Source organism: Callospermophilus lateralis, chromosome 13 (genome assembly GCF_048772815.1).
Source record: "Callospermophilus lateralis isolate mCalLat2 chromosome 13, mCalLat2.hap1, whole genome shotgun sequence".
NCBI lineage: Eukaryota > Metazoa > Chordata > Mammalia > Rodentia > Sciuridae > Callospermophilus > Callospermophilus lateralis.
Genome location: NC_135317.1, coordinates 55,049,497 through 55,061,554, shown reverse-complemented (window position 1 = coordinate 55,061,554; position 12,058 = coordinate 55,049,497). Strand labels below are relative to the sequence as shown.

Sequence of the window (12,058 nt, the reverse complement as noted above, 5' to 3'; positions counted from 1 at the left end):
TGGAGAAGGGACAAATCACAACCTAAAACAATAAAAAAACAAAAAACAAAAAAACTGGGATGTGGGCCCTCTATATTGCAAGTTTGAGCTCAAAAGAATCTGCATGTTGGCAAGCCAGTTTCCTCCCTGAGAAGTTTGCTTCACGCTTTGTTTTCTCCCTCCAGCATCTTCTGTCTCTCCTAGTTAAGGCCTGGACAGTGTTGGGATAGTGTACAATTTCTTCAGAACCATTAATCCCCTGAGGCCTCGGGCTGGGTGCAGTCTGGCTCCCTAGTGCCTGGCTCTGCAGGCTTCCTCCGCAGCTCCTCCACCATCTGAAGCAGGGCGGACCTCTCCAGCTCCAGAGCCAACATGGCTGCTTCAGCTTGCTCTCACTGGTCAGGAGCTTCTCTACTGTGGTTTCAAGGCTCTGGATCCTACCATTTGCCATCTGCAATTGCTCAAGGAGGTCAAGGTTCTGTTTGTGTAAGCTGCTGTTGGTTTTCTCTAATTTATCCATTCTTTGGTTGTCACTGAGAGGAGAGGAATCAATAAGTTCTTCTTGAAGTACATGGTACTCAACTTCATAAGCCTGTAACTGTTTAGCGATGTCCATCTCAAACACCTGATTGATGGTCTTCTCCATTTGTAACAAGCCCAAGTTAGGTAGTGTGTTTTTGATAAAGTCCACTATGGTTTCTGCAGAATCAAGGGCTTATGGCTTCCCAAAAGACTTAGAGCCACTTTAAATATGACCTCTGACCCCTGAAGAAAGATCATATCAAAGACTCTGGCTACGAAGCCCAGTGGGAACTGCGAGGCGAGCACGGTGAGGAACCAGGGTGCAGCATAGAGACTGGGGCCGATCTCGTGCTCCTCCAGGTGATCATAGAGGTCTCTGTGGTAGTCGTGGAGAAGCCGCGACAGCTGGTACATCTGGATCTGTAAAATTATCATGTCTGGCTGATATTGCTTCCGCAGTCCCATGTCAAACATCAAAAACTTGAGCATTTTAAACGCCTCTTCCTCACTCATATGAAGAAGCAAAATGCCTGCCACAAAGTTGAGGCCTTGACAGTATCCTACTTCCTGGTCTAGAAGTGAGTAGGCCTTCAAAATGTTGTAAAGTGACAGCTGCCCTGTTCCAAGCTGGGCAGAGAAGTACGGATGTGTTGGAAAGGTTCGCCCGAGGTCAATAAGAATGGCGTGCTACTGGGGGGTTAGCTGCTTTAGGAGCTCTTTGTAGGGCACATCCTTTGGCTGCTGTTTACTGGGAAATGGATGTTTAAGGTGGAACTGCTCTGCTAGAAATGTCCAGATTTCACCCCGGTGATGATGAGGCACACCTTGTCCAACTGCCGAGTGCATTTTTTCCATATCAAACTTAATTTTTGATCTTCCTGGAGTGCTAAGCATCTTTTCCCATATTGTAGTTACTTCTTTAAGACAAGGAGTGATTTCTTCATAATCGAGCTTCAGGCGCTTGTTCAGCAAGTCATTCTCAGAGGCTTGTAGCTTCTGATTTTCCTTCTCCATTCTGAGAAGAAGTATCTGTTGCAGAATAGCCTTTTTCCACAGCTCACGAAGCTCCCATGATGTCCTCTTCTTTTCCTCTGGTACAGGGCCAAAGGGTCCATCTTCACATACTGGTTCTAAAGGAGACCGTGGGGGAAGCTCTCTCAGCTCTGAATAATCCTCCTATCTGCCAGGGGAGTCGCATGCCTTCTGTGGGGTGGCCACACGCAGGAATATCTGCTGTCTCCATGAGTGCCGCCGGGTCTTCACTGGGGTCCCACCAGAGTCACCAACGTGGTTTGCTTTGGATTCAAAGTCCTTTCGTTCGTGAGGCGTCTCTGTGCTCACTGAGTGATACCTCATAAGTTTTCTCTGAGAGACCCCTGGAGAGCCCTGAGTGGGCTCTGGAAGTTCTGGGCATCCCACCGGGAAATGACTCAGGGTGTTTGCTCGCTTCCTGAAGGTCTGCTGGGGGAAATCGAAGCAGGCTCTTCTGTGAAATGGCCCTCCGAGTCACTGGACAGGTCATCCGAAGAGCCAAGGAGCTTGAAGGAACTCTCAGAGATGGGCAAGGCCTCCTTGTCACCCACAGACGGCTCTTTGCTGATGTTACTTAATGTGCTAGACACAGAGCTGTCCAGATCCACGCTGGTAGAGTGTTCCTGCAGGCCTTTGGCTTTATTACCCCGGGACAAAATACTTTCTAAAGACTCTGTTAAAGATCTCTTTGCTTTATTTTTCAGCACATCTAGCCTAAATCGAGTGGCACTGGCTGGCAATTCACTTCCAATATTTTCACTTCCAATATTTTCTGTGATGCCTGCTTCATCTCCCCGACGTGGATGTGTTCTTTCTGCTTCTCTTCATACAAACATCTCCAAAAAGAAACCATCAATTCATTCTCTCGCTGCTCACTCCTTGGTCTCAATTTCTGAACCTCCTCAAAAATAGTTGCCTGTTCCTGGTTAGTTAATGTTGCCAGGTGTTTTTGGAGTTCTAGTTTGGTTTTGGAAGAATTCATTCCCTCTGTCCTCTCACAGAGCTTGTGCAGGGCCAGCTGGGCTGGCGCTTTTGCCCTCTGCTGCACTGCAGCCACCGTGAAAGCCTGTTTCAGGGTCATCATGATTTCATCAACCGGAGCTTCATTGTGCACTGGCACACAGAACAGACGAAACGGAAGCCACCACCTCCCGAAGACTCCCGGCAGATAAACCCAAAGTGGTCCACGTGTCTGACGCCCTGAGAGCAAAAGGTTATCTCCTTAAAATCTTTCTCCAGTGCTATTTTTTTGGTGTCAGGACTGATGAGGTAAACTTCAGACTGGCCAATCGTGAAGAGCACAGTTCGATTTTTCTCAATATCTGTTGGCTGCACCATCTTGTGTCCACTAATGGACACAAGGTGGTTCTCAATGTCATTTTCCTCAAAAGAACGGAAGAAACTGCCGCTTGGGAGGCCGGCATCCTGAAACTCCTTCCCGAAGGCCAGAGCGCAGGCGGGGCTGGGGGAAGGGCTTGCGCCTGGGCCGGGGGCTCTGGTGCGCGGTCGGTCCCAGTCTGCCCGCTGGTTGCAGCCGACGGGGCTGAACTTCTCGACGCACTCGTCAATCAGCACTGGGGGTGGGGGGGCTTCTTGTGAGCCCCTGTCACGCGCCGCGGAAGAGCACCTCGAACTTCTTGGCAAACGTGTCGTCACACTCCGAGCGGCCCCCTGGCGGGCGGTCTTCCCAGCCGGGCGGATGGAGCTGATGATCTCGGGCACCTCGGCCACCCCGCTGAACAATGGCGACACCGCGGGCCGGGCGGCGGCTCCTCGCCCGCCGGCTCCCGCTCACTCCCGTCGCCGGCCCGTGGGGTGGTAGCCGGGGGCGGGCTCGAGGCGCACCGGGGCTCGGGCTTCTTCCCCTCAGAGGCGGCGGCGAGGGCGACGGGCTCCTCCCCACTCGTCCCTGCCCGTGAGGTGGCGCCGCCGGGCAGCCCGGCTGAGAAAGGCGCTTGTGTTCTTGATAAATGCCTTTATGACTAGAGTTCGATGAAATCTTAGAGTAGTTTTGATCTGCGTTTCTCTAATTTCCAGAGATGATGAACATTTTTTCATGTGTGTGGATCGATTGCATTTCTTCTTCTGTGAAGTGTCTGTTCAGTTCCTTAGCCCATTTGTTGATTGGGTTATTTGTTATAAGTGAAGTGTTAAGTTTTTTGAGCTCTTCATATATCCTGGAGATTAGTGCTCAGGGCAGCATTTTCAATACTGAATGAACTTGTTTTCAAAGAAAGTAAGTATTGTGTCTGAAAGTTTGAGAATCACCTGATGTCAAGAGTCTTTGTAATATTTTTAAAAAGATGAATGACATGATACAGAAAGATTTTCTCTGATGGCAGTGAGAATGCTTGGAAGCGAAGGCAGTCTGGCTGTGACATCTGTCACCCCACTGATTGCCAGGGTTGATGCACCTGATCTGGCTAGCTAAGTGGGTGTCCCCTTCCTCCCTCACCTCTCCACGTGTGCCCCTCTTGAAGCAGTGTACTCAAAGAGGAGGACCTTCCCAGAGAGAGGATCGTTCTTCAGTCAAAGGCATTTGAGTAGCTGCATTCCCCTGCTAGAACTTCCAGACAAGCTCTCAAATTTGAGAACATTCTGAATAGAAGTAGAAAGACTATTAGGATATGATGAAATTCTGAACAAGGTGGTGGAAATGTATATGGAGATGATGGAATAATAAATGTCAAGAGAGTGACGTTACCTGCTACCACACAAAAATGGTAACCGAGGAAGCGCATTTTTAAAATTACCTAAATTTAGCTATTCCACAATGTATGTATACTTCACAACATAGTGTGGTACAAGATAAAAACACACAGTGTTTTCTGTCAATTAAAAAAACGGAATAAAAATTTTAAAAAAAGAAATGTGGAAGGAGCAGGAGAGAGAGGACAGGTTGGGGATATTTTAGGGGGTGGGATTAAAGACAAAAGAGAAGTATCGGAGACAAGGCATTGGGAAAAACATTGCCATTTCCCCTGGAGGAGGAATGTAGGAAAGTGTCCATCATTGGGAAAATGTCATTATAGAGTTTGTGATGCCTGGATATGTGGGGTCATTTTGAACCTTCCACAAATTCTGAGCACTCTGTAGATGCCATGAGAATTCATACAAAAGGAGAGTCAGTTGAAAGTAGAACATGGCTTGCATAAATTAAGCTCACTAACTATATATTGGATGATGCATGCAAGCTATGCCTTAGGTTCAATCAACATTTACTGAATGAAGATAAGGTACCCTGTGCTCTGCTAGGGTCTGCAAATACAAAGCTAGGAAGCAGTCTTGGTTCTCAAAAATCTTCTTTACATGCTGAAATAGTGACCCAAATGACAGGCCAATGGGGCATCAAGGAGGAAGAGGTGTCTAGGGTTTGGACAGACAAATAGGACTGGGAAGATACTCGAGGTGAGGGGAATTATAGAGGCCAAGAATCAGACAGAGTTGGGTATAGAGTAGAGAGTGTGTGTGTGTGGGGGTGTTACTCAGCTTTTCAATATTGTAACAAATACCTGAGATAAATTAACTTAAAAAGAAGAAAGGTTTATTTTGGCTCACAGTTTTGGAGGTTTCAGTCCATGATCGGGTGGTTCCATGGCTTTGGGATCTGAGGCAACATAGCACATCATGATGGAAATGTAGTGGGAGCAAAGCTGCTCACTTTGTGGTGGGTGGAAGGGAGGAGAAGAAAGAGGAAGGACCAGGGTCCAAATATCCCCTTCAAGGTCATTCTCTCAGTGACCTAACCTCCTCCCACTAGACCTCACCTCCTAAATGTTCCAACACCTCCCAGTATGTGCCACAGACTGAGGAACAAGTCATTAACTCTTGGGCCTTTGGGGAACACTGAAGATCCAAGCTATAGCAGGGGGCCAGAGGGGGCCTGTCAAGTTTGAAGGGCAAGTGCTGAGCAGGGCAGCTGTGTCTGTGTCTTTGTCTATGCAAACAGGACCTCAGGGAGTTCTGATTTTCAGAAAAACCACAAGCTGTCTGGGCCTGCCCCAGTGGCTGGGATAATATGACTGAACCCTGAATAGTAAATAACGGCAAGGGATTAAGTCATATGAGGAAAGAGAAGTTGGCACACAAATAGGGAACAAATGGCATTTCTGAATGCATGGGAGTGGAGATAAAGCTTTCTTAAGAGCTCATCCAAGCAACACCTTGGAGTTTGTGAAGAATCTGCTGAGGTTTCAAAGGGGCACTGTGGTCTCTCACAGTCCCTCTGCTTTTGCAGTAGGTTGTGTTTTGCCTGTGGGTTCTTTGCTGGCAAAACATTATGTGCTACCACACAAAAATGGTAACCAAATGCCAGCGAAATACAGGCTAATGAACTAAGTGCTGCTCCCTAGGAGCAGTGTATAAAGTTGTTGTGAGAATTGAGAAGCCTCCCCCAGCACCAAGTAACACTCCTGTGTTCCTTGGGGGTGTCTCTTGGTAGGTCTCAGTTGGAGTGGAGAGAGTGGGAAAATGCATTATGAGGTGGCTATTGGAGGGAGGGCAGGCTGGGTGGAGAGGTGGAGAGATTTGAGAAAGGATGGCACACTTTGCCTCCATCTCTTTGGGTCAGTTTTCCAAGCTGCTCCATGTGACTTTCATCTCAAACACAACAGCTACCAATTGATAAATGTAAATACCAGTATTTTGAAGGAAAACTTTTACCTCCTAATGGGAAATGCTTAGCCAGGGCAAAGGCTACTCAGTACCCAGCCTCTCCTCTAGAGGTTAGATCTGAGGCAAAAACCGATGGATCTAAGTGAGTGCATGAAATAACTTTCCAGACTTGGCTTGGAGCCTTGCCCAGGGCTCTGCCCAGACCAATTTCTATTGACTTGGCTTTCAAGATTTTTGAATTAGCTGTAGAAAGCACTTTCCTTTGCCTAGGGTGGGAGCAGGCAGTCCAGCCGAGTCCAATCCCATCGTGCATTATTTACAAGTCCCGACAGCTTGGCTCTTTGAGATGACGTGTTTAGTCCGCAGAAGAGCAAACCTATTCCCTGGGAGGGTGTCTGTAACAGGAGCAGGATCTGGATTTAGTCTCAGACAAAATTCAATATGCACAGGCAAGGACAGAGGTGTTCATCCCTCCAGAGGCTGGACCACAGCGTGAGGTTGCCTGAGTCACTGTGACTCTGTAAAGAGAAGTCTTTGCACCTGGGCTGTGCCTCATGCTTTATAAAGCACTTTTACAGAGATGATCTCATGTAATTCTCACAGTGACCTTGCAAGGTAAATATTATTAACTTTCTGTGTTTTAAGAGTAAAAAGAGGCTCAGGGAGGTTAAGTAAACTTTCTAAATATCACCCTAGTAAATGCCAAAGCCATGAATCAAACTCAGTTCCCTAAACCCCATGTCACACCCAGAGAGTCATCTGTGTGTGTGTGCACGATGAAAGGATGTTCATCCTTTCATCCAAAAGAGTTCGTCACTATTTCTGTATGAACTTGGTGATTCTCCTACTTACGGATAGACAGCAAGTACTATGATGTAGCAAAAAGAAAGGAAAACCAATAAAGACATAGCAATGTCAGATGGGCTGTTATTCCAATTTAATAAAAAGTCCTTATGCAAACTCTAATGTGTCTCCTGTAAGCTGGGTACTAGGGACACGTGATGGTAGACATGTTCTGTTCACCCAAAGTTCCCCATCTGGTAATGAAAACCGGATTCAGGCAGCTAACTAATCATAAACAGTGTGGTGAGTACTATAACAAGTTGGGAAACTAAGGCTTAGAGGGAATAAGTAATCCAACTAAGGCCAACCTAATACAGAAAACGGGATTAAAGGCAGGGATTGGGAGAGCAGTAGTCTATCCTATTGCCTCCCAGGCTCTACTGGTTCCATGCTATCTCTTCAAGGAATGAAGGAGCCTCAGATTTCTCATAACCCACTTGAATCAAAGTGTGAAATATGATATATCAAGAACTATGTAATGTTTTGAACAACCAACAATAAAAAAAAAAAAGAAAAAAAAAAGAAAAAAAATAAAATAGGCACAATAACTATCATTTCCATTAAAGGTTACATGAGAGTAAATGAGATATTTGTACTTGGCGAGTAAAATATTCCATGTTAGGTATTGCTATCTTCCCATGCAGGATGAGCTGATCTAACAGCTGCCTCTGGATATTTTAGAGACTGAGAGACTGCTCCAATTGAAAAAAAAAATTTTTTTTTTTGCTAGGTATTGAACCCAGGGCCTCAGCCCATGCTCTAATGACTGAGCTACCCCCACAACCCAATAAATATTTTAAAAATCCATTTAAATATAACACAATGTTGCTATCTTTTATCTTCTGCGCCACACTAAATGTAATGCATTTGAAATGATCTTTTTAGGAACATCCTGAACTCCAAAAACCAATGCCTCAAACAGCCCTGCCCCTGAATGACAGCTCTCCAGCCCATGGCTTGGATTTGGTCCCAGTTAACAGATGCATTTAATACTATTCTTTTAATGAGAATCATATGTGGTCCAAATTACTTGTGAGCCATTTAATATTTATTTTTATTAGGTGCCTCTACTGGTTTGCAATTTGGTTTCTCCTGGTATGGTATAGTCCCTGAGGTTAGGCATTTAAAGATGAGTTGGATGAATGCTATGCAGAAGAGCAGAAGGGCAGGTCCAGGTCCTGCCAGTCATAGGAGGCCAAACCACAAATAAAGGACAGAATAGTTTTCTCATTCATTCTTTTTAGTTTATTCAAGAACTGTACACAGAGGGCCTACCATATGTGGCTATCTGCTAAGTAGAGGTTATGATAGTGGATTTCAGACAAAGGTCAGCAAACCCCACACCAGCCGGGCTAATCTGGAGATGTAGTAAATTGCAGTGAAGACAAGAAACAATGGTGGAGCCAAACCAGTGGGTATTATAAGGCCCATCACTGCCAAATACTATGGGACCTTGGGACAATCACTTACTCACATGATGTTTCAATTTCCTCATCTGGAATTCACAGTTGTTGCAAAAAATTATATGAGATAATATGTACTCAGAATAATGTCTGGCACACAATAGGAGCTGTATGAGTATTGTCCTTCCAGTGGGTGAGAAAGGAAGGAAGTAAAGTAATCGGAAGTTGTGATAGCGGCAATAAAGAAAAAGGGTGTGAGGTAGGGAATAACAGAAGTGGAGAGGTAGGCAGAGGAAGAAGGTCTCTTCTAGCCAGAGGGGTCAAGCAATGGCTGTCTGACCAGTTGGCAACACCCCTGAGACATGCTGGATGAAAGGGTGGGGGAAGGGAACAGTCCAGGCAGAAGGAAGATGCTATCTGAAGCCCCCAGGTATGAAAGAAGCATGGCCTCCTGGAGAAGATTGAAGAAGAGATAGGCAGGGGTATTTTCTTGTAGGCCACAGCAATAAGTTTAGATTTTATGATAAATGCAGTGGGTTGAGCCATTTTATTCAAGGTAGGGCTGCGATCCAATTAACATTTTATGAAGCTCATTCTGGGGAACAGATTGTTGGAGGAGAAGAGTGGGAGTAGTCATAGATAAGCAGAGAGTCAGTGGTGTTCTGGCCCATTTCAAGGCAGTGAGCTGGAGTCAAACTGCTGAAATTTGGATCTGGAGTGTCTCCCAAAGGCCCATGTGTTCAAAGTTTTGGTATCCAGCTGTGTTTGTCAGCTTTGTTGCTGTGACAAATACCTGGAAAAAACCAACTTAGAGGAGAAAAGGGTTATTTTGGTTCATTGTTCCAGAGTTTCAGTCCATGGTCAACAGGCTGAAGGCAGAAACATCATGATGGAAGGGCATGGCAGAGCAAAGCTTTTCACCTCATGGCAGCCATGAAGCAGGGAAAGGGTAGGAAGAAGCCAGGGAAGAGAAGTGCCCTTCCACGGCATGTCCCAGTGACCTACTTTCTCCAACTAAAGTCCCACTCCTAAAGGTTCCACCACCTCTCACTGTCAATGAATCATGAATCCATCAATGGGTTAATCTTTGGATGAAGCCAAAGCCTCATAATCCACTCACTTCCTTAAAATCCCCACCTCTGAACATGGCTATGTTCAATACAGAAGCCTTCAGGAGACATTTCATATCCAAACCAAAAAAACCCAGCTCATAGTGCTATTGAAAGATGGTAGAACTTTTAGGAGGTGGGGCCTCAGTGGAGCAAGTTATTTCATAGGGATTGTGCCATTGAAGGGCCCTCTCTCTTCTTCCTGGCCACCATGAGGTGGGTAGCATTCTCTGCCTTATGCTCCAGCCATGGTGTATGGTGCTGCTGCAGGCCCAAAGCATACGGCCAACCAACCTGGATTGAAACCTCTAAGACTGTGAACTAAAATAAATCTTTCCTCTTTATAAGTTGTATATCTCAGGTTTTCTGTCACAGGGATACAAGGCATTCTGGTGAGAGATCTGATCCGGACATAGAATTGAGGTATCTCGCTGAGGGATTGGATCTATGGTTTTTGACAAGGCATAAGGTAGGTATAGAAGTGCCAGCTATACCGGGTGCAAGAAGAGATGGAGCTATTGGATCATGCCTCCCCTCTTATGGCTCTGATAATAAGCACAAATGAGCTGAACTCAGTCCAGGGGACCCCGGGGCTTGTTGCACTCTGTTCCCCCAAACCTCCAGGCTCCCCTGGGGGCTGGCTCAGGCCAGACCCAGTGACTGATTTGGCTCCATGAAACACCAAGCATTAGAAACCAACATAGATTTGTTTCCATTTTCTCCAGGAGACAAGACCACAGCTAAATGGGCCCCATAGGAGAGAAAACAGTCTTACATACCCACAAAAAGACCAAGGACTTGTGGGGAAGGAGGAATCAGGAAATACTAGAACCAGTCCCTGTTCCTCTCTACCCTGTTTCCTCCTCAGGTAGATTTCAGGGACCTTTGCTTTTTCTGAAAAGAGGATTCTTAAGAGAATTCCGCTCACCCCTCCTTTGGTAATTTATTATGAGTTCAAAGGACTTCTCTGTTGACCAAACATTGTTAAAATAATTAAACACTAAAGTAAACATAAAGGTTGCTCAAATCCATGAAGCCAATGAGGCTGACCCGAAAGTCTCACTGTGTTGCTCCCCCAGAGTCCTGAATTACAAATCTCTGTAGAAGGTGAAAGACAGTGGGGTTAGGATTTACAGACAGTTATCCAATACCTCTCAGCAAGATGAATTCGGCACAATAAAACATGTATAGGGCTTTTTATTCCTGGACGATCTTGGAGAAGGAGTGAAATTCCTCCTTGGTTTCCATCTGTGCAGTCAGCTCCCATTTTGCAGAAGCACAGGGGTGGTTCGATTTACCCCAAGCAGAGTAAAAGACCCCCATCCAAAATTTGGGTCGTTCCAACTTTTTAAAAGCCCTTCCCCAGAGAAAACCCAAAATCCTCCTGATCTCTTGGAAATTTGGAGCTACCTATTGGATTCTGCAGATTGTATGGGATTTCTTTTTTCTTTTTTCTTTTTTTACAACTTCCCCTAAATCCAAAGAAGATTCCTCTGGCAGCAGTTGTTTCTCAATAAGGGAGCAGCAGGATGACAGCTTCTAATAGCTTTTTATTTTTTGTGATACTGGGGATTGAACCCAGGACCTCACACATGTTAGGCAAAAGCACTAGGTACCTGCCTGCCTTGCCTCAGCTCTGGAAGGCTGTGCATCTGTAAGATCATTACCTGGGTGGAATCCCTGGGCGACGGTCAACAAATTCACGTAGTCGTATGGCAGTCATGATGGATGGGAATCTGAAAAAAAAATTACAGAATGAAATTTGATATTGTCAGTTTATACACATTTCCAGGTATAAGCTATTACTAGTGTTTGGATCTGGAATGTTCCCCAAAAACCAATATGTTGAAGGCTTGCTAGCCTTTGGTGCTTTTGGGAGGCAGTGGAACCTTTAGGACGTAGGTCCTAATGGAAGGAAGTTAGGTCATTGGATGCCTGCCCTTGTAGGGGTTATTGGAAACCTGCCCCTTCCTCTTTCTCTCCTTGTTTCCTGGCTGCAGTGAGGTAAACAGGACTTCACTATGCACTTCTGCCATGATGAACTATGCCATCACAGGCCCAAAGCAACAGAGTCAAGTGGCCATGGACTGAAGCCTCTCAAACTGTGGGCCAAAATAAACCTTATCCCTTATTAATTGATTATCTCAGGTATTTTGTTACAGTGATGGAAAGCTGACTAACACAGCTATCTAACATCATAAAGTCCATCTGGAAAGAAAAATTGTAATAACATTGACATAGTAGAAGGTCTCTCCATATCCTCTTTTAGGGAAGAAAACAAAAGAAGACTAGTAAAGAAGCAAAAAGAAGTGGAAAGTATAAGTGAATAAGTACAAGTATGCTTTTCTTTAAAAACAACAAACAAAAACACCTGTTCTCAAATGTTAGTTGGGCACGTATACTTTCTCACTTCTTAGTGGGCCTTCCTACTGCACAAGATTACAAGATAAGCACTACATTTCCCAGAGTCTCTACAACTAAAATTCTGAATGTGAAGTTTTGTCCTTCAATCAGATGTGTTTGCGTGGACTTGGAAAAAGAAAAGGAGGCAGAGAA

The 12,058-nt window shown here is 45.4% G+C and overlaps 1 pseudogene; it reads right to left on the bottom strand.

The window, feature by feature from the left end:
- Positions 1-95: 95 nt before the first annotated feature.
- The window catches only part of LOC143412069 (TBC1 domain family member 1 pseudogene), an 89,951-nt pseudogene continuing 77,988 nt past the window's right edge, over positions 96-12,058 (bottom strand).